Source organism: Haematobia irritans, chromosome 2, assembly GCF_050003625.1.
Source record: "Haematobia irritans isolate KBUSLIRL chromosome 2, ASM5000362v1, whole genome shotgun sequence".
In the NCBI taxonomy this organism is placed as follows: domain Eukaryota; kingdom Metazoa; phylum Arthropoda; class Insecta; order Diptera; family Muscidae; genus Haematobia; species Haematobia irritans.
In genome coordinates this window covers 1,396,309-1,420,829 of record NC_134398.1, presented here as the reverse complement: position 1 = coordinate 1,420,829, position 24,521 = coordinate 1,396,309, and the positions used below count along the sequence as shown (strand labels likewise).

Here is a 24,521-nt window from a genome sequence, read left to right as displayed (position 1 = left end):
TGAAACTTCAATACACTTAGTCCAACGCTTTTCTAGCAATTCTAAGCCCTTATTAAAATAGTTTTCCTCAAGGTCTTCAAAATAGTGGTTTACAACTGTAATTGCATCTTTATTTGAGGTAAAACGCTTGCCAGCAAGGAATTTTTTTAGATTTGGGAACAAGTAAAATTCACTGGGAGCTAAATCAGGAGAATAAGATGGATGGTCACGCAACTCGTACTTCATTTCGTTGATTTTAGCCATTGTTATAACACTCTTGTGAGGCGCTGGTGCTCTTGATGAAACTTTTTTTTTGTGTTGTAAGTCAGCACGTTTTTCTCGAATTTGTACATTTAATTGCTCCAAAAGGTTGCAATAGTACTCTGAATTTATTGTTTTACCCTTCGTTGCCATAACCTTACCAGCCCATTGAATTGTTTTGGCCTTCTTTGGGGCACTTCCTCCAGCTTCAGTCCATTGTTTGGATTGTTCTTTTGTCTCTGGAGTATAGTGGTGGATCCATGTCTCATCAACAGTTATGAAACGTCGCTTAAAATCAATTTTATTTCGCTTAAAACGATCCACACAAGCGTGAGAAATGTTCATTCTTATGCGTTTTTGATCGACTGTTAACAAATGCGGCACCCATCTTGCAGAAAGCTTTTCACGCACTTTTATTCGTCGATCATTTAATACCATATCATGCACTTTGGCTACAATTTATGTTGTTGCTTGTACGACCACGTTTAAATTCAGCAACCCAATTTTTTACTGTTGCATATGAAGGAGCATTTTCACCTAACACATTCACCATATCATTATGAATTTCTTGTCCCGATAAACCTTTTTTATGTAAATATTTAATGACAGCACGCATTTCTAATTTTTCCATTGCGGATGCGTCTGTTTTGAACACCTGTTTCCATATGAAGGAGTTGCCAGATCGAAACAAAATTTAACATGTGTTCATAACAGAGATGGAAGTTTCCAAAACACTTAACCTTTTTCTGTTTATACCGCGCTTTTTGTGCTAGGCTAAGAAGTTTCCAAACTGCCCTCGTATGTTCATTTTTTCTGAAATTTTCGGAATTCCATTTTTGTTTTTTAATCTCCGAAAATTGCGAAATTTTGTTCGGCCTTTTCAATCGTCGTTCGTGTTATGATATTGTAAAGATCTTCATTCATTCCACTACCATATTGAGTATAATCACATGAATTAGGGCCAATTACACCCAGAGAAGGAATATGATCACCTCAACCATTTTTCGAGAGCAAAATTTTATTTTGGACGGAGAACATGTAACATGTTTGCGGCAACCATGTTATTTTCTCAAAAAGCATATGTCTGACCTCGGCAACCATGTATATGTTTGCCGAGAAAACACCATTTTTGCGACAAAAATGTTCCATGGTCACCGTCCAAAAATAACATTTTGCTCTCGAAACATGGTTGAGGTGATCATATTCCTTCTCTGCGTGTAGATTGAATTCGGCAAGGTCACTTATATTGTACTTGTAATTCTGATTATTTCATGTATTCTTATAAGACAACTATATACATATAAACCCATTTGCTATTATTCTTTATTATTTGAAAACAAAATGCTTCAATAAATATCTATAACAGAATGAAAACAAACCATAGCAATAAAATCACACAAACAGTCTGAGTGTGATTTGGTGTGGCCAAGAGTGATGCCGTTCTCCATTTACACATTCTAAATAGGCAAAAATTAAATGGAGTCGTTAAAATTTATGTTAATACAGATATTAAAAAAAAACCGGCCAAACAAACAAATATGGAAGCTTGTTAATCAAAATAAAAATAAAAAATATATATAATATATACAAAATTAAAAAAAAGAAAACAAAGCACAAAAGAATACAGTCTCAAATGAGACAATCATCAACCATTCGAACGGTTGAACTGGAAATAAAAACATGCATTTAAATGATGAAATTAGTTGATATTTTCTATTCGAAGATTCGAACACTGACGTAATTTCTTTCCAGTGTAAACCAGTATTTGAGAACAAGTGCCACATAACGGTTTGAAATTTGATGGAGAAATCGTTAGTTAAATATTCTGAATTTTGAATAAAATTTTGACAACCAGAATTTCAATTCAAGAAATTTACCAAAGTTTGCTGGTTTTTTTTTTTTCACTTTAAAAAGGGGAAAAATAATGTGGTATAATAATTTATTAAATTGAATTAATAAAAAAAAAAACAAGTATGTATGGCCGTAAGTTCGGCCAGGCCGAATCTTATGTACCCTCCATGGATTACGTAGAAACTTCTACGAAAGACTGTCATCCACAATCGAATTACTTGGGTTGTGATATCTGAAATCGTTTTCTAAATTGTGAGTTAGTCCATACGTGGTATATATTAGACAAAAAATGTATGTGTAGGTAAGTCTACAAATAAATTCAAGTCGATATGGACTTTTGCACGGTACGTAGGGAGCCAGAATTGAAATATGGGGTCGCTTATATGGGGGCTATATACAATTATGAACTTGATATGGACCAATTTTTGTGTGATTGGGAATCGATTTATCTGAGGGCTATATATAACTATAGACCGATATGGACCTAGTTAGGCATGGTTGTTAACGGACATATACTAGTACAATGTACCAAATTTCAACAGACTCGGATGAAATTTGCTCCTCCAAGAGGCTCCAAAACCAAATCTCAGGATCGATTTATATGGGGGCTATATATGATTATGGACTGATATGGACCAATTTTGGCATGGTTGTTAACTATCATATACTACCACAACGTACCAAATTTCAACCAGATCGGATGAATTTTGCTTCTCCAAAAGGCACCGGAGGTCAAATCTGGGGATCGGTTTATATGGGGGCTATATATAATTATAGACCGATGTGGGCCAATTTTTGCATGATCATTAGAGACCATATACTAACACCATGTACCAAATTTCAGCCGGATCGGATGAAATTTGCTTCTCTTAGAGGCTTCGCATGCCAAATCTGGGGATCGGTTTATATGGGGGCTATATACAATTATAGACCGATGTGAGCCAATTTTTGCATAGTTGTTAGAGACCATATACTAACACCATGTACCAAATTTCAGTCGGATCGAATGAAAGTTTCTTCTCTTAGAGGCTCCGCAATCTAAATCTGGGGATCGGTTTATATGGGGGCTATATATAATTATGAACCGATGTGGACCATTTTTTGCATGGTTTTTCCGGACCATATACTAACACCATGTACCAAATGTCAGCCGCATCTGATGAAATTTGCTTCTCTTAGAGGGTCTGCAAGCCAAATTTGGAGGTCTGTTTATATGGGGGATATACGTAAAAGCGACCGATATGGCCCATTTGCAATACCATCCGACCTACATCAACAACAACTACTTGTGCCAAGTTTCAAGTCGATAGCTTGTTTCGTTCGGAAGTTAGCGTGATTTCAATAGATGGACGGACGGACGGACGGACGGACATGCTCAGATCGACTCAGAATTTCACCACGACCCAGAATATATATACTTTATGTGGTTTTAGAGCAATATTTCGATGTGTTACAAACCGAATGACAAAGTTAATATACCCCCATCCTATGGTGGAGGGTATAATAAATCGTTATATCAAATCACATTAAATTGTAAAATATTTAAGGTAGTTCATAACTATGTGAAGGTGCCATTAGACCCATCTGTCGCACTTATGTCTGCTTTTTGAATTTTCTATTGATCACTTTTTCAAATTGAATTAGCATATAACTAAGAACTTAGTGCTAATATGTAAAAACGCATTTAAAAAGTGTTTTTTTTTCTAAAAGAATTTGTGGTTTAACCCATAAACTCATAAGCTTTTGTGACTACCTCATCACTTCCTATGAATCCATAGACATTGAGACATGTATCAGGAAAAGTAGCTGATGCTGATATCAGAGTATATCTCCAATGACTTTTAGGCTATCATCATGGAAGCAATCGACGCAATCTGTGCGTCACCATTGGCTATTGTTACCACAGAAGCCCATGTCGTATGCCTGTGATGCTGTTACTATTTTGCTTTTTTTTCTTCACTGGTACTGTTTCTGTTGCCTTGAGTGTCAATTAAGTGGCCCCATCTTGTACTGTCATAATAAATAATGTTAAGTGTCATTATAAATGTCCGCTGGTATTTACTTTTGATTATTCGCTTTACTTGATGCCATTTCAGATCGCTCTCTAAATAATTTTTTCCTTTCGCTTTTTTCTGACTTTATTTCGTATTATGTAATCAGATATTTGACAGGTAGAAGGGGGGAAAAAGAGCAACAAAATAAAAACTGACAAAATCTATTAAACATTTTTATCATAGCACACAAACTAACAACATTAGCACAATTACCCATTAGTATCTGCTGGACGAAATTTTAAATGTTTACCATTATGAGATTATGATGGGATGCTGCTATAGTCACATTACCAGCGACGGCATGAAATAACTCAACCATATTACATTATTTATTATGTCAAATTTTTAAAATAATACAAATAACAGGCGCCACTTCAGTTATCACCTGATAGAGCCTATACTATATAGTTAATGGTGAAAATAAATTTAATTTGTGTATTCTATTTACATGGGTCAAAACCTTACAACCAAAATAAATACGAAATTGTAGATGATAAATTAAATAACCCTTTCTTATAAATTTTCTTTAAGAGCAAACAAAGCTGAATTTATGACTGTTTCTAATCTTATTTATTTGCTTTTGAAAAATTTTGTTTAGGAAATGTCTAAAATTTCATTCCTAAGAAAGGCTAATTATTCTTTCAGTGTAGGAAATCTTAATACGAGCTTGTTACAAATACAATTCAATGGTAATCAATTGCGTCAATGATGCGTTTCAATATTAATCCGGAGTATGTTTAAATATAAATAGAATTAAGTGTACGATATATAGACGGAAAATGTTAGTGCAAACATAGTACACTCATAGTAAAACAATTAATTTTTTGCATTTTAAGGGTTTTTAATTAGGAATCTAAGTATTGAAACTACTCCGGTTCACCTAATTTTTTCCCACCTGCGAAACGAAATCGTATATTCTGAGGTGTTACGACAAAAAATAAAGATGTGTTTTGCAATCAGCTTCAAATTGTTATTATTCTAAACCGCTCTTCTGACAGGAACAGTTCACTTTATTGTTTAAAAGGTTGCATTTTGATCCATTGCGATTGATTTATTTTTGGCTGCAAGACCACAAGTGGCTATCGTTAGCAGGGCTGTGGAGTCGGTGCCAGTACTTCGTTTTTAGTTGTTCGATTAAAAACCCTAATGGAATCTAATTTGTCGTAATATTTCTTTAGTTACAAAAATATGAAGTGTTTTTCAAATTTTTTTTCGCCGGAGTCGGAGTCGAGCACAATTTGTACGACTCCGACTTCGGCGAAACATATTTGACAGGACAGGACAGGAGTTTTATACGGCAAAAGGAAGGGGAAAGGTTGCAGATATTTTCAAGCACATAAAACTGTCAAAGTTCGCAAAGAAATATCTGGTTTGGCAAGCCATCTGTACCTGTGGCTTGAAAAGCAGCATTTTCATAGCTTCCGGGACTGTCAACCAAGAAATTTACGTGAAAGAGTGTTTGAATAAACGTCTGCCTTTCCTGAAGAAACACGGTTGTTCCGTACTGTTTTGGCCGGATTTGGCATCTTGCCATTACCATGGAGTGGTACGCCGCCAACAACGTGCAGGTGGTTCCCAAGGACAAGGACATGGTTCCAAGAGCTCCGCCCAATTGAGAAATACTGGGCTATTGTCAAGCGGAACCTAAAGAAGACCAAAAAAACTGCTAAGGACGAGCAGCAGTTCAGGGCAAACTGGCTTTCTGCGGCGAAGAAGGTGGACAAGGTGGCTGTACAAAATCAGATGGCAGGTGTCAAGCGTGAGGCCCGGCAATTCGGATTTGGAAAAGCGAAAACCTAACTGAATATTTTTCATGAATTTTATAATAATTGAACTTGAAAAAGAAATTTAATTTGATTTTTTAAATAAACGATTTCACCGATTTACACGCGTTTTCCCTTGACCAAATTTCGACCGTATCACCCTTTATATGGGTGAAATTTCACGGTGATATAAAAAGTAGGTATTACTAGAATATGGGCTTAATTGATCAATTTTATTGTCAATTTTTAATATATTAAAATATAGATTTTTGACCCTGTATATACTCTTGATAAAGGTATATTTTTAAGGCAATATAGCAGTAGAACCTAAGTTCTTTTTTGGCACGCTTGTCGAGTTCGAAGATGGGTCATATATGGGCCTACATATAAACCCAACTTCCGATTTGTTTTAAGAAATTTTTTCTAAAATTTTTTCTAAAAGTCTAAAATTTTCTTAAGATTTGTCAGAAATTTCGAATTTAGAGTTATTTGATATCCATAAATAAATGCGGAAATTTCCCACATTTTGAGATAGTCCTGCAATTACTTGAGAAATCTCTTTATACACCCGATGTCCTTGGAAGCTGTAATTTTAAATTTAATGCCTAACGTGCCATCTGAGCCGGTTTTTTGGGAGAAAGTTTGTTTCATCAAAGCCACTTGAAATTCTTTACATTAAATTAATGACCTCTAATGTCCATAACTGATAGACCATTTATAAATCGATGTTTCACAATTTTACTTCTATAGAAACACTGTACAGCTATTGCTGTCATCTGTTGTAACATATGACAGTGGTTTTTTGAAATTCCGCCCGTCCTAATTTTTGGCAGTTTAAATCTGTTTTCTATATCCGACACATTACATTTTTTAACATCTACACTTTCTATCTGATTAGCCAGACATTTTGATTTTTGTATCTTTTTGTTTGTGTTTCTATTTTATATAGATTTATTTTTTACAAAATGCCTATATAGACCAATACAAGGATTTTACTTCTTAAACTTCTGGAAGCCTAATTATTTTTTGAAATTTTGTGGCTTTATAAATATATGTTCGAGAGATTTGTTGTCAAACCCATATTTTGATGTGGTCTCTATATAGTCTTGTTTCGTATTTTAATTTATTGGCCTGAAGTTAAAATGTAGAGTTCTTTCCTTTAAAATCTTGAGGTTTGTCGTCGAGGCGTATCAAAATTTAAAATTAGAGTTCTTTTGGACATATAAACACATATGGCAAAATAGAGTACTTATATCGGTCTATATTTGGAACACTACACCTTAAAATTACAATTGTAATACTGTTAAAATGAGATTTAGGTATACCACCTGGAGTCGACTCCGGAGTCGGAGTCGAGGCTAATAAGAAATTCTGGAGTCGAAGTCGAGCAAAATTGACTCGACTCCACAGCCCTGATCGTTAGACCCCTATAGAATTTAATTATGTATAAATCCTTTATTTCTCGTACCATTGCTCGTTACCGTGATACGCAGTGGGAAAACTTGCTCGTGAGCTGAACATATGGCGGAAAATGTTGCAACACACATTGAATGTCCGAAAAGCTCACCTTCGATTGGCCATCAGAACTTAACGCTCGATGGTCGCTTCCCATTCGTATTCATCGACAGTGGGATCAAAATAAATGCCGAATATTACGGCAAAATGTCATAAAGACCTATTGAAGTCCTGGACAGAAAAACATTTCGGCTGCAGACCATGGACTCACCACCATCGCACTCATCACGCGTCAACCAAGAATGCCTCAAAAAGAGCGTCCCTCGTGTCATTTGTAAAACTCAAAGCATCCATTTCAATCCATCGGACTTTTGCTCCAAAGTTACCAAGTGTCGATCGTTTCAAGCTAGTGCGTCACCGGGAATTAGCCAAACTACAGCAGAGTCACTTTCGTGCTACAAGTAATGACTTTGTCGGCCGTTTGAAGGCCCTATTTTGCGCCAAAGGTACCAAATTCGAAGGAATCTAAACTGATTCTAAAATTTGATGTTGTTCTGACATTTTTTACTTTTGAACACTAAAATTAAAAAAAGATGAAGAAATATAGGGCTTTACTCTGTTACATTATATATCAGCCACTCTGCATACCATTTTTTTAAACCTAAATTGTGAAAGTAAGCAACGGAAAATAAATTAACAAATGTCACGGGAAGCCTGTACAATAATACCTCAAATATATCACGATAGCCCATAAAGTTTGAGAGGAGTATAATTTTGGGAGGTTACGCTGTATGAAGATATCGTCTGTAAGCAAACTTTTGCATGGTTTTATTTATTAGCATTTTATCTAGTTCTATTAAGAAATAAATTTTAAAAAAATATTTGTGATATTCTCTTCTAAGCAAAAACATCAGGAGCATTATATACAAAAGATGTGGTTTTGGATAACCAGCTCATTTTATAAGCTCTTATTCGTTTATTTTATGAAAATTTTTATTAATTCAATTCGCTTTAATTCCGTTCTCTGGTAGCATGACACAACATTTTTGAAACATAAATCGACATAACTTGTTTCTCCTCACCCACACTCTTTAGACAATTTCATCTTAATTCCATTTGCATTTCATTCCATTGTTTAAATGAAAAGCCAAAGCAGTAGAGTTAATTTGATACTGGTCTTAAAATGTGATACTCCCGGTCGCTCCTTAAGAATTGAACTTTGCTCCCACCCATTGAATAATCATCCATTTTGGTTTGCCTCGATTGTTGCCATTCACATCTCTGGAGTACCATTTCGTGACACTAGCAACCGTTTGCCATGTCGTTAGGACTGTTCCATTGTGAGTGCCTTAAATGTCTCTAGTGAATGCGGTAGTGATAAATGATGATTAAACTTTTAGTGTTTGTTTTCCGCTTTCTTGTAGCAGTTGTTGCTGATGTTGTTCTAGCAATTTCGTGTGATTGTGTCTCGAGGCTCTTAGGGCTGAAGTCGTGGCTCTGTTAAACCGTTTTTCGTTGGGAAATCTCAGGGGTAATGAAGTTAAATATATTACGAAAATATTTGTTAATTAGAATATCGAGGATAATACCGATGACAGTTCCAACATAAGGGATTTGTGTATCTTTACTAAGGACAAAGAAACACTGTACAGCTATTGCTGTCATCTGTTGTAACATATGACAGTGGTTTTTTGAAATTCCGCCCGTCCTAATTTTTGGCAGTTTAAATCTGTTTTCTATATCCGACACATTACATTTTTTAACATCTACACTTTCTATCTGATTAGCCAGACATTTTGATTTTTGTATCTTTTTGTTTGTGTTTCTATTTTATATAGATTTATTTTTTACAAAATGCCTATATAGACCAATACAAGGATTTTACTTCTTAAACTTCTGGAAGCCTAATTATTTTTTGAAATTTTGTGGCTTTATAAATATATGTTCGAGAGATTTGTTGTCAAACCCATATTTTGATGTGGTCTCTATATAGTCTTGTTTCGTATTTTAATTTATTGGCCTGAAGTTAAAATGTAGAGTTCTTTCCTTTAAAATCTTGAGGTTTGTCGTCGAGGCGTATCAAAATTTAAAATTAGAGTTCTTTTGGACATATAAACACATATGGCAAAATAGAGTACTTATATCGGTCTATATTTGGAACACTACACCTTAAAATTACAATTGTAATACTGTTAAAATGAGATTTAGGTATACCACCTGGAGTCGACTCCGGAGTCGGAGTCGAGGCTAATAAGAAATTCTGGAGTCGAAGTCGAGCAAAATTGACTCGACTCCACAGCCCTGATCGTTAGACCCCTATAGAATTTAATTATGTATAAATCCTTTATTTCTCGTACCATTGCTCGTTACCGTGATACGCAGTGGGAAAACTTGCTCGTGAGCTGAACATATGGCGGAAAATGTTGCAACACACATTGAATGTCCGAAAAGCTCACCTTCGATTGGCCATCAGAACTTAACGCTCGATGGTCGCTTCCCATTCGTATTCATCGACAGTGGGATCAAAATAAATGCCGAATATTACGGCAAAATGTCATAAAGACCTATTGAAGTCCTGGACAGAAAAACATTTCGGCTGCAGACCATGGACTCACCACCATCGCACTCATCACGCGTCAACCAAGAATGCCTCAAAAAGAGCGTCCCTCGTGTCATTTGTAAAACTCAAAGCATCCATTTCAATCCATCGGACTTTTGCTCCAAAGTTACCAAGTGTCGATCGTTTCAAGCTAGTGCGTCACCGGGAATTAGCCAAACTACAGCAGAGTCACTTTCGTGCTACAAGTAATGACTTTGTCGGCCGTTTGAAGGCCCTATTTTGCGCCAAAGGTACCAAATTCGAAGGAATCTAAACTGATTCTAAAATTTGATGTTGTTCTGACATTTTTTACTTTTGAACACTAAAATTAAAAAAAGATGAAGAAATATAGGGCTTTACTCTGTTACATTATATATCAGCCACTCTGCATACCATTTTTTTAAACCTAAATTGTGAAAGTAAGCAACGGAAAATAAATTAACAAATGTCACGGGAAGCCTGTACAATAATACCTCAAATATATCACGATAGCCCATAAAGTTTGAGAGGAGTATAATTTTGGGAGGTTACGCTGTATGAAGATATCGTCTGTAAGCAAACTTTTGCATGGTTTTATTTATTAGCATTTTATCTAGTTCTATTAAGAAATAAATTTTAAAAAAATATTTGTGATATTCTCTTCTAAGCAAAAACATCAGGAGCATTATATACAAAAGATGTGGTTTTGGATAACCAGCTCATTTTATAAGCTCTTATTCGTTTATTTTATGAAAATTTTTATTAATTCAATTCGCTTTAATTCCGTTCTCTGGTAGCATGACACAACATTTTTGAAACATAAATCGACATAACTTGTTTCTCCTCACCCACACTCTTTAGACAATTTCATCTTAATTCCATTTGCATTTCATTCCATTGTTTAAATGAAAAGCCAAAGCAGTAGAGTTAATTTGATACTGGTCTTAAAATGTGATACTCCCGGTCGCTCCTTAAGAATTGAACTTTGCTCCCACCCATTGAATAATCATCCATTTTGGTTTGCCTCGATTGTTGCCATTCACATCTCTGGAGTACCATTTCGTGACACTAGCAACCGTTTGCCATGTCGTTAGGACTGTTCCATTGTGAGTGCCTTAAATGTCTCTAGTGAATGCGGTAGTGATAAATGATGATTAAACTTTTAGTGTTTGTTTTCCGCTTTCTTGTAGCAGTTGTTGCTGATGTTGTTCTAGCAATTTCGTGTGATTGTGTCTCGAGGCTCTTAGGGCTGAAGTCGTGGCTCTGTTAAACCGTTTTTCGTTGGGAAATCTCAGGGGTAATGAAGTTAAATATATTACGAAAATATTTGTTAATTAGAATATCGAGGATAATACCGATGACAGTTCCAACATAAGGGATTTGTGTATCTTTACTAAGGACAAAGAGTCAACAATGTCAAATTATACGAAAGAAGAATAAAGTACTCCCTCAGACAAGTTATGTTAATAGATCGAAAGAGAGGAAACAGTGATATAGCAACAAACAAGGATTAATAATCCTTAATATATTTTCCGTTGAATTAATATCGATTGTATTTGTTTGAAAAGATGTTGGATTCTCTGTCTAAAGAAGTCCATAGTCTCCATGCAATTCATCAACTGTGGTAGCATTATCGTAGTAAACGTCACAAAACATTTAATTAGGATAATTTGTTCAGCCAAAGGACCAAATGGAACACTAACATCCTTTTATGAACTCAATGTGCAGAGCAACAGGAGATGACAGAATGGAAGCTTAATTGAAAAGATAATAAAAGATTAGACCCCCTTTAAACCTTTATCTGCAATTAAATGACCACCACTTAAGGCAAATGGTGGCCCGGTCTGGTCAGGACCAGTATGGTTAGCAAAAGAAGTCGTAAACAAGACACCATCATCAGTAAACAAAAAACAAAAAAAGAAAACAAAGCCATAACAGCTGTTAGTTGGTCACTACCAAAGTTGTTGGCCGAATTATCCATCTTGGTGGTATGGTACACACTGGACTCGAATGACAACATCACAGGAGATGGAAGATGCTCAACTGCTAGTTGGATACCAGAAGCTACAAACTGCATTTGAAAATTGAATCAAACCAGTGGTTGATTGAGTGCATCAAAACAAACTAAATGCATATACAACATAACCCAGCACACATTTATATAAGTGTGTCTGAGTGTTATATTGTTTCTGTGTGTGTGTATAAAAACATTGCCTAATAGGAAAGTAGGTCTATGATATGAACACCAATGGCAACGGCCACATTGATATCGACATCAGCAACGGAAAAACATAACCAACCACAACAATGGCAACATAAGCATCGACATCAGCAGCAACATCAACATCACCACCAGCCACCAATATGGGATGTACATAAAACTGATTGCGCAATATGAAATAGCAACAAACGGACCTCACTAACAACAGTCGATGACGACAACAACGATGCCAAGTCATTCTACCACACAGACTGGTTGTTTGACAGTCACAACCAGCTAGCCTCAACCGGCAACAAGTTTGTCGTTTTAGGCCAAGTCCACATGAGGAAAATGCCCCAAAGCAAGTCATACTTTAATTTGTTGCAAATCCAATGTGTTATTTGTTGTTGCCTCATTCAAGTTGTTGGTGGTGGCATTGTCATTACTTAAAAGAGGCAGACATCACCATAGTCGGGTTCATAGCGGTTCTTCCTTAGACATGAATTTCCCCAATATTTAAACAAAAGAAATGTCTTGTAAGAGCGAATAAAACGATGTTTAGGAAAAGGGGAAGAAGGACAAGGAGACGAGCAATTGCAGTTGAATAAAAATTGCAAATAAAAAGATGTGCACGTTTTTGGTTGCAAGGCTTATATTAATTGGTAAACGTCGACTAGGCAATACCACTACCGGTGTCTGTTGTGCCAGCGACAACGATCAGGGGGGTATAGCACTGGCAGAGCAAAACTACTCCACAGTGTACATGGTAAGTGGGAATTATAGGCTACATCTGTAACATGCAAGCTCGTCTGGTCTGCGGAATGACGAAATCTGGCAAACCATTGACTTCAGACCACCATCCCATGATTCCCACCATTGACCGACCTACCGATTCTATAACCTCTGAACGCTAGACATACATCAGTTAGGAGAACTTTGGTGTAGCCGTTCGCTTCATATTTGCTGATCTAATTCCCGCAGGTACTTTCCTAGCACAAGCAGCGAAAGAGTCATACGTAACATTCCTGGCTACATAGTCAATAAGTAACAGATGTCAGCAACGGAGCCAAGGCCCGAAGGACTTTTAATGCTGATGGTGAAACATCTAAATCGGGCTGGAATGGAGTGTCTGACCAAATTACTTAATCTGTTATCACGTACTTTAGCCGACGTCTGTAAAATGGATATTGAACACAGGCAAAATTCGGGAAAGAATGCATCTGCGGCAGTAGTCACTTAAAGCACAACTAGCTCACGAAGAATAGGATTTATGACCTCCCACCGTCTACTCCTACTTATTCGGAATTGATAGCAGCGCTGTTGGCGGCGTCCTATTTGTAGTGAAAGCTCACATCACTCCCATCACTGCCAAGCCTAATCAACACACCACCAGAGAAATCTGCACTCACCTCATCATCGTTCTAGACTTCCCAGCGCACTGGCTACATGGACGATGAACACAACACATTGGGTTGTCATAGGGAGGAAGTACTTAATTTTTTTGGAAGCAGGTGAAGTTTGAAGATCGGTTACAGATACCAAGATTCGCATATATCCGATATAAAAACCGATCTTCTAAGATTACTTTTTGAAGGCTGCCATTTGGTTGATTGCAATTCGATATTTGGAATCATGAAATATATCACCATACACATTTTCTCCTCCACTTCCTGTGAAATATAAATAAGTGGTCACACATAATCGCAGGCCTTGCACTTTTGCTTCCGATATGAATTAACCTAAGCTCACTCTGAGCATGCTAAAGAGCACAATGCTCTATATGAAAATTAATTCAATTTAAATGTCATGGCTTATAGCAATATCAAAATAGCTACTAGATCTCATGGAGATCATTAGCCAAAGCATAAAAATCCAATAAATACTGTGTGGACTTTCGAACTGAATACATTTTCACTTTTATTCTCACTTTAGTTCAAAATCCATGGGTAGGGTATCGGATTGAAGCCAACCAAGACCATTTGGCCTTATGCCTGAACATTATTATGAATAGTCACAACACTCCATGCTCCAATGCAGAGAAGTAGAACAAACTCGGAAATGTGAGATTAAGACCAAAGACGGAAAAAGAAACAAAGCAAATAAAGAGGCAATAAAGGCAAAGACAAAGTGAAGTAGGCACAGTTGAGTGAAAGGGGGGGCTCATGAGAGACTTGTTGAAATCGTTAAACTGGTTCTCACTTCTAGCCATTTAGTTAGCCATTCCATGATATGCCTGGCTGAGTGTTGTTTATCTTCGAATATCAAAAGGTAACAGAAGGTCAGACATTAGCACAACAAAAGTTGTAGGAGCCACCAAAAGAAGCAAAAGCAACAGCAGCAGCAGAAGAGGCCAATAAAAGGCAATAGCAGCATCTGAAACGGCCCAATAAAACACAGTGGGATGGGACATTAGAAAATCAATGATTAGAAAACTATCTGGGATCTGTGTATGGTTACACTGAAAAAATATTTACGTGATATTAAAGATTACGCAACCTCAATTTTAGGATGGCCAATTTACACACTATTAAGGACAAATTTCTTTAAAATAATGACATTTTAATTAAAAGAAAGCTTATGATCTTTGCTTCAAAAATTTTTTTCATTAAATTTAGGACACACATTTTGAAAATTTGCGTCCCTTCGTTAAAGTTGCATGACTTTTAACTAAGGCAAATTTTCGTTAAAGTAAAGAAACACATTTTTGATTTAAAGAAATCGTCATTGAATTAACTGAAATATTGAATCTTTAGATTTAAGACAAAAACGCTTCAAATATAGGCTAAGATTTTGATGATTTAGCATCTTTGGTTTAAAGTTATTTTGGAATTAAGAAAATATTTTTTTACTTCAAAATATCGGTCATAATTTGTATTTTTAAACTGGCATTTGTTTGTACGTGAATAGCTTTATTAATATACCGGAAAAATAGAATGAAAAATTCAATAAATGAGATCTGTATCCTAATTTTAATTTTATAGATCCTAGATTTAAAGCCAGTCGCAAAAAAATTTTCCTTATTTTAAAGAACCCGCCTCCTTGGGCAGGAATCAATACCAAAATCCTTAAAGAAAGGTCAAAATCTTTGGATCCAAGTAAACTTTTTTTGAGTGTAGCACGAAAAATATTGATCTAATTTCAACTAAATGACAACATTCCCTGAAATAAAGAAAGTGAATAAATATCATTAAACTTAGGATTTTCGAATATAATTTAATAAAGATTGCCTTAAATTAAAAAAACAACATTATTAAATACCAAAGAACTTCAAAATTACTCTAATAAATACCTTCCCAAATTTAATATTTTTGTAAAAGTAACATAATTTTCGCCAACATTAGAGATTTTTTGGAATTTGGAGTTTATACATGAAATGTATTTGTTCGTGATGGCGTTATGTCCAATTTGATCAGGGGGGAAGAGGAGTCTGGGTAAGCTATCAGGTGAAAGACTGTTGATTTATTCGTCAAGCGGTGCCATTTTGTCCTCAATTATGCTTCGAATTGGCCTAATAATTTAGAATATCACATAAAAGGGGGGCCATCATATTTCTAATCAATGTGACAGTTTTCGCATTCTACCGAATATCCATGATGTTTCAGTCCATCTATGTTTTGTTAAATGTCACTCTCAGGGTAGCGTGTTCTATAATAAGGTGAGTACTATGTTCGGTATTTTTCACCAAAACACTAAAATAAAAGTACAAATATATTTATGAAGACGATTATATTTTGATCATATCTTGCCAAATAATGGATGGAAAAGATCTAAGGAATTGATTGCAAATAATTTTATATTTCTAAATTTATTAATTAAAAAAGTAACCGTGAAAACAAGCTGGTTTTCAGCTTGAAAACTGAACATAGTACTCAGCTATAAGGAACAACTGTCCCATAATTCCAACACCTTTGATCGGCGCTCTTTTAATAAGAGATCGTGGATTATTATCACTAAAACTCTGTGGCAAACATTTCTTCAATATTTGCGTAATATTAAAGATACATTGCTCTGATTTGAGAGTCTTGTTCTTTAACAGTCATTGTCTACATTTTTGAGGCACATCATATATATATATAAAGAATCAAAATATATTTCCTCAAGAACAATATACAACAAATATTTTACATTTATATACGCGTCTTTATTTAATTTCATCCCACTGTGCGTTATCATTTCGGCAATAAGAATAAAATAAAAGCAAAATAACAACAAGAAATTAAATTTAAAGACGTTTATTATTGGTCGTATTCGAGGGGCATTTTGTTCACAAGAAACAGGGCCAAATTTGCCATTTTCAAAGAATGAAAAAAAAAATTAATAAAATTTAAAATTATAGCAAATTAAAGAATGGAGAGATATTTAGTCTGTTAATTTAACCTCAATCATTGAATATCGAAAAGAAAACAAGAATCAAGCATAAAACATTGACAATTTCAAATCGCTCTATGGCCAGGGATTTCAGAGCGATGACATCAATGTCACTATAGAATAATGTCCATAATATGAACCTTAATCGCAATCACCATTATACTTGAAGTAACTCCACTGACCAAACAACCACACTAATGCCTTTAGAAAACTGGACCAAGTAATAATTATGATGCGTTTCTATTCATTCTAATGAGATGTTAATTAATCGCCTTCTGTCTTGAAGACTGACAAGTCTTCCTTTTAATTACACCTGGCGGTATGAGTGGCCAACACTCAGTCATCTTCATAGCTCTACTCACCACACTCAAGTGTAGTGTGAATGGATCTGTGCTACATCATAAAACTGGTTCACTCAAACTCTGATTCTTTGTTGCGGGAAATTTTTCTTTCCTTGGGACCAAATGAAATTGTCCACCAGGGAATACACATTTAAAAGAAATAAGGTCAAATCGTTAATGTTTTACGTTTATTTATTAAGGAAACTCTGAATTGCTGTTTGTTGAGTAGAAAAAAAAAAAACAATGGCATTTGAATTTTTAATGAAAACGTTTGCCAAGACCAAAGTGAAGTGCTTAGAACTGTTGGAAACTTTTGTGGAATGGAACTTGTAGATATGGTAATTAATATATATTCTTGCTACGGTATAAAATTCTTAAAATCGCATCATGGGCATGGAGGAAATTATATCGAGTAAACTGCAGATAAACCATGTGCTGTCGAGGGACTGTGTTATTGTAACTTAAAAAATTTATTTAATATAAGGGATTTAAATTTAATCGAATCTAATTGCGCTTAATTAGTTTAGTATACGTAATTTAACTGGATTTAATGTGATTAAGGGCTTCAAAAAAGTTTTACTTAATTCGTATTTCCCACAAAATAGTTCTAAGTCATTCAAAATAGTTCCAGTAGTCATTCTTGAAATTCATATGGCGCTATGGAAATTTGTGCAATTTCTTATTCCATGTTTTCCTTTCAAAATACAAATTTTTCTGCCTGACTATACACATGTTTCATCGCTGACTCAGTCGAATTTCTATAGTATTTAGTGTAGATATTGGATGTTTAAATTTGTGTCTTATATGTTAACGTCTTTATGGAAATTACATACGAGAATTATACTTCCCAAATTGAACCACTAAAGTCGATGGAAATTCGACTGAGTCAGCGATGAAACATGTGTATAGTCAGGCTTGTGGAGATTGGTAACAGGTTGGCTGATAAGTCCCCGGTCTAACAAAGAAAAACACATTTTTTGTCAAAAATCGTTTTTATTATTCAACATAGTTCTCTTCAAGAGCGATACAACAATTATAATGACCTTCCAATTTTTTGATACCATTTTGGTAGTACTCCTTCGGTTTTGCCTCAAAATAGGCCTCAGTTTCGCCGATCACCTCTTCATTGCAGCCAAAATTTTTTCCCTGCGAGCATCCTTTCCAGGTCTGAGAACAAGAAAAAGTCGCTGGGGGCCAGATCTGGAGAATACGGTGGGTGGGGAAGCAATTCGAAGCCCAATTCATGAATTTTTGCCATCGTTCTCAATGACTTGTGGCACGGTGCGTTGTCTTGGTGGAACAACACTTTTTTCTTCTTCATATGGGGCCGTTTTGCCGCGATTTCGACCTTCAAACGCTCCAATAACGCCATATAACTGTCACTGTTGATGGTTTTTCCCTTCTCAAGATAATCGATAAAAATTATTCCATGCGCATCCCAAAAAAACAGAGGCCATTACTTTGCCAGCGGACTTTCGAGTCTTTCCACGCTTCGGAGACGGTTCACTGGTCGCAGTCCACTCAGCCGACTGTCGATTGGACTCAGGAGTGTAGTGATGGAGCCATGTTTTATCCATTGTCACATATCGACGGAAAAACTCGGGTGTATTACGAGTTAACAGCTGCAAACACCGCTCAGAATCATCAACACGTTGTTGTTTTTGATCAAATGTGAGCTCGCGCGGCACCCATTTTGCACAGAGCTTCCGCATATCCAAATATTGATGAATGATATGACCAACACGTTCCTTTGATATCTTTAAGGCCTCTGCTATTTCGATCAACTTCATTTTACGGTCATTCAAAATCATTTTGTGGATTTTTTTGGCGTCCATTGCGTTCACCGTCGTCCGTGCTCATTTCACCACGCTTGAATTTTGCATACCAATCAATTATTCTTGATTTCCCTAAGGCAGAGTCCGGAAACTCATTATCAAGCCAAGTTTTTGCTTCCACCGTATTTTTTCCATTCAGAAAACAGTATTTTATCAAAACACGAAATTCGTTTTTTCCATTTTTTTTCACAACAACAAAAGTTGCTTCATAAAAGACGCTCTATCTCACAAACTAATTGACTTACAGACGTCAAATTTTGAAACGAATCATTTGAAGGTTGGTACTATATAAAAATAATATGCATTTAATACTAGCGACGGCATCTATGTGTCAGACCGGGGACTTATCAGCCAACCTGTTATTTGGCATTTTCTTTTCAATAACTTAATAATAGTTATTCTTTAACCTTCTTGTTCAATAAGGTCGTATTAAAATTGTAATAATACGTAAGGTAATTAATTTGCACGAAAAACTAGCCTGCTTTGATATCCAGCTAACATAAAAATTCAATACATTTTCTTGAATTTGTCGAAAAAAAATCTTATTTTTGTCATATCGTCGTTAGTAATATAGCTAAAATTTGCTAAATTAACTTTTCCCTTTGGGTTCACTTTTTTGGATGTAATAATTCCTTGTTGTTTTTCACGAGCACACAGCTCTATCATAAACATATGCAAATAATTCCAATATACGAATAATGTAGCTCAAGGATATAAAATGAAAGGACAATGAATCTTTGTTATTAATGAGCCTCAAATAAATGAATTTTATGCATGGATATGAAATTTTTATGAGTTGTGAATTTTATGCAAAATCGTTGATTATTGTTATTGTTTTCGATAGCGGCTACCTATTAGAGGTGTGCACGTGTCACGAAAATTTTCGTGACTCACGCGTGAGTCGTGAGTCACGCTTATGGCAACGGCGTGAGTGTGCGTGAGCGTGATTAACAAACCAAAATGTCGTGCGTGAGCGTGAGTCACGAAAATATTATCTTCGTGAGTGTGCATGAGTAAAGATGTACACTCACGAAAATAATCCTGCTCACCAACATAAAACGCTTAAGAGTTAAATTCATTTACAATTTTAGTGACACCTGGGATGTTAAGAGTGTAATAACGCTCTCGATTTTAATAATGCTCATGTTTTCAGACGCCTCGCTAAGGTAAATTACTCAAAAAATTGTTCGTGAGTCACGACATTTTTCGTGAGTCACGATATTTTTCGTGAGTCACGGTATTTTTCGTGAGTCACGACATTTTCGTGCGTGAGTGCAAATTTTCTTTTCGTGAGTAAGATTTTTCCGTCGTGAATGTGCGTGAACGTGAGTAAAATATTACTCACGTGCACACCTCTACTACCTATATACGAATGAAAATACAATTTTTTTAGATAATCCTATTTCAACCATATACATATCAATCGTCAGAGTTATGGACATTTGTAATAAATGAATTTAACACCAATGTACATTTCGAAGCGTGGGAAAACATACTAAAGCAAAGCACAGAATAAAATGGAATTCATTTTAAAGGTCCCGAAAGTTAGTTCAGATGTTTTATTTATTTTTCTAAATAAAATGCATCTAAAAAATTAATACATAATAAATATAATTTAAATTTAATTTATTACATTGAAAATAATATTCTTAATACATCATATTTATTTCCTTTCTCTCCTAGGTTATGGATGCCCTTAAGATGTTCCATGAAATATTTTGATACATAACAGTCTGTAATCTGTATAAATCAATTTAATGTAAGTATGAAGAACAAAGCCCGTTGAAATTAAAGTTTAGCAAATGTAAATGAAAATGCTTATAAAAATAATTTTCAACCAATTAATTGTATGCCTCATTTCAAAAATGTGACCTCAACCTTGTACGTGAACTCAACCTGATACCATGTTAATTGACGCACCCACCCAAATTCCCCAAACCAAATGAGCCTCAAATTTCAATAGGCTCATAGAATAAAAATGTTGTAAACTATTTCCACCATTCTCAAATTGAAAAATGAGAAATGAGAAAACCAACAAACATTTAATTATTTTATTTTCATTTTTCATTATCCAACATTGCTCGGAATTTGCCACAAGGATATAGATTTTGTTTTTTTTTTTTGCTTTTTTACCCTATACCAATCCGGTTGAAAAACTAGGAAATTTGTTATGAATATTTTTTCATGAAATTTATTCATGTTTTTGTTATATAAGCGGATTATTTAGAGGAGACATGGTATTAATATAAAAGGATTGAGGATTAAAATTGCACTACACAATTAAATATTACATAAATTTTATATAAATTTTATATTATAATCTGACGTTAGAGTTATTTTATGGGGAAGTTTGAGTTTGATGAAGAGAGGATACTAGGTGAAAATAGTTACGACCAATTCAATTTTAACTGAATTTGAAAATATAAAAAATTTATAATTGAATTAACTGTATTTGTAGTTTAACTATAATTTAAGCCTCGTTTACACTTTAGAATCACCCCAAAGACAGGTCCTCAATAACCAGTCTGGGACAGGCTCGTAAGAACATGTTTCATTTGGAGCGTCCGAAACGCACAAAAAGGAAAAGCTTTTAGAACATGTTGAACAATAGCTTATTCTAATATCGGCATTTCAGTAAACCTGTATATCCAATAATAATATCAGAAACGAAATTAATTATATGATAATTTACAAATTCCGATGAACTGGATCATCGGTACCAGGCGTGTGATAGGTTTGTCAGTAGCAATTTGCACCAATTTCCGAGAAAGAGACGTTAAAATAAATCGACTAATGTGGGTTTATTAAAATGCTTAAAATATAAAATGTTTAATCCATTTTCATATAGTGCATATCATTTTTAAATAGGAAGAATTAAATTAATTCCTTAAGAATAAGTATCATGTGGTCGATTCCCTTCCACTTAATTTTCTCCGTAATTTCTTTTATTTTTTTTTCTTATCGTTCTAGCCACAGAGCGAGATACATATCTGCAATGTGCAATCTCAAAACCCAAAAAATTAAAAAAAAAATATTTATAATCATTTGTTTTCTTCTCTAACCACTGTAATATGCGTATACGCAGACAAGATAAACGATATCACGTTTCAATGATACAATAAATTAATAAATCTTATGCCATCAACGGATGCTGGTGCATGAAAACCGCCATCCTTTGGGGTACACACAATCCATATTATTTATTTAAGGATAAATGGTAAAACACAGATATAAACATTTAAAGTAATTTTAAATTTTATGATCAAATGGTAAAAGAAATGCTCGCCAGAGAAATAAATTGTCAAAAAATTGGAATAAGTAATAAACTCAATCAGATGGGATTTATGACCATCATATGTTAAATGTCATGTACATTTACACCAACATGAGAATGAGAATGGTTAGCACACCAATTTGCAATTTTTTCCTTTCGGAAAAGCTAGTGATATTCCTGTGTGTTTCAAAGCTTCTCTACACAAAAAAAATTTAATTCAATCATGAAATTAATTGATACAATTAATTTTTTAATTTTTGAATTGAAATGTCTACAATCACGAAAATCATAGTATTAATCACATTTTTAATTGGGCATAACAAAATACTTGATTAAAAAGTTTATTGATTTCATAGGCAAATTTTTTAATTGATTCAATTAAAAATTTAATTGATGTTGATGGCAAAACTCAATTAATTATTTATTTAATAACGTAACTATTTTCATTTACTGTCTTAACCGACTTACCCCCATTTTCATGAAACTCCGTTAGTGCTACGTTAGCTAACGAATTTTTAAGCCGTACTGTGGAGATATCTGTCATTTTGCCTATTTATTCCTGTTAACTGTTGAAAATTTTTCAGTTAAAGTTAACCGGAGAGAAGATATTTGCAGCTTATTTTCTGTTAACTGATAGTTAAAGCCTAACGGAGCTACATGAAAATGGCCGTTAGTGTTTTTAGTTTGACTAAAAATTGATTGTTTGAATTAAATTTTTGATTAAAACTTAAAAATTTTCCATCACTTTTTTAATTGACTTAGGGTATGGTCACACTAGGCAAATATTTGCCCAAAATAAGTGGCAATTTTTTTCCAGGAGCACATTCGAAATATCTGTATACCGTTTAGGGAAAATACTCCTATCGAGATGTAATAACATACTATATCCAATATGAGCTAAAAACGTTTGCTGATTTGACTGTGGCGACGTATTCTTTTTCGATTTCTGTCAAATACTTGCCTAGTGTGACCGTACCGTTAGTCTTCCGATGATAGTATATAAACATCACAATGGGCAGAATAGTCTAACTACGCCCCACCACAGACAGAACTTTTTTTTAAAAATTGCTGTAACAAAACCTTCATCACATGCAAACATATAATAGTTTTTACTTTTCAATCACAAAAGTGAAACGAAACAACATCTAAAATGTTGCTCAGCTGGGACTACTTGTAAATAAAAATGCTATTTTAACCATTTCTGTACTGTGACTCTTTCGATACGAAAATGAAATACTCGTGAACTAACATACAAACTACCACCCCACCAATCAATAACAAAATCGGCTAAACAGTCGTCGTAATCTAATCATTACATGTTTTCATAGATGACCCTGTGCTGCCCCTACATACATTTGAGATTTTATTTTCCAAACAAAAACGGTGATTAGCAATAAAATTTCATACATTGCATATAATCCAAACAAAATTTAAAATTTACGCAATACTGAATTACGAGTAAATTTCAGGACGACATATCTTCCGAGGGGTTTGCAGCATTAACATTTTAAATTATGTATACACTTGTTGTTTTATTATTTTATTGTTATTATTATATTTTTAGCTTAATATTTTGCATATGCTAAAATGTATTTTTCTAGATGAGCATGGATAAAAGAAATGAAATTCATACTAAATATAAATAACCGCAGGATAGATAACCGAATATATAGCAAGTGTAAACAAAATTTGTTTATATCCATAAAGTTAAAATGCAATCTCAGCCTATTACATCCCTCCCAAGTATACCGTAAACCAAATGGATGTTTTGTTCTGGATGAATGTTTAAAGCACAACAGTTGTCTAATTTCACACGAGAGAGGAGAATACCTTGTCTCATCTTTGGATTTCATAAACAAACAAAAAATCCAAATCACTCATACGGGTCATATGGTGAGGTATAACAAAATCATCTGAATAAATAAAAATATTACTCATACGGCACATGGTTCGACTCATGCAGAAGGCATCTGCTGAATAAATATCACACATACGCCATGATGTTCCTTCAAATGAACTCGTTTCGTATCACACATACCCCATCAAGTTCCTTTAGATGAATTCGTTTTTTCCTTTTCGGTAAGGAGTCTTTCTTCATCTTCTTACTCGGCTGCATGTCGAGCAAACACAGATTCTTCGTCAAATGAACGCTAACAATACCCAGTAATCTAAAGGAAAAGTTACGCTCATTCCATTCCCTTCACATATGCATGGAATTCATATTTAAATATTCATCAGCAAATATGCGTTCAGCATAAATAAGTATGGTTCAGCTTATAAAAGGCATACAAACGAAATGCTTGTTTGCTTCTAGATAAAGAATAACACGCAAACTCTGGTCCATACAAATGTCCTCATTTCATAAGGTCTGGAGAAGGTGTGATGCATTTTATTGATGTGAGACGAGACACGAATCATTTTTATGACCAAACAAATAAGTCGACATCCAAAGAATTCCAAGTAAAACGAGGCTAGTTGGAAACGACCGATATGGTGTGTGAGAGTTAGTTTTTTTTTGAAATTGTAGTAAGGACATTCCTACTAAAAAAGACATACCTGCTG

General features: G+C 34.7%; 1 protein-coding gene across 1 annotated transcript in view; it reads left to right on the top strand.

Annotated features, from left to right (window-relative positions):
• Positions 1 to 24,521, top strand: part of LOC142223180 (uncharacterized) — an 87,538-nt gene that overhangs the window by 48,064 nt on the left and 14,953 nt on the right. The window contains exon 3 of the mRNA XM_075293043.1: positions 20,369 to 20,444. The gene's annotated coding sequence lies outside the window, so the exon portion shown is untranslated. The remainder of the gene's footprint in view (positions 1 to 20,368; positions 20,445 to 24,521) is intronic.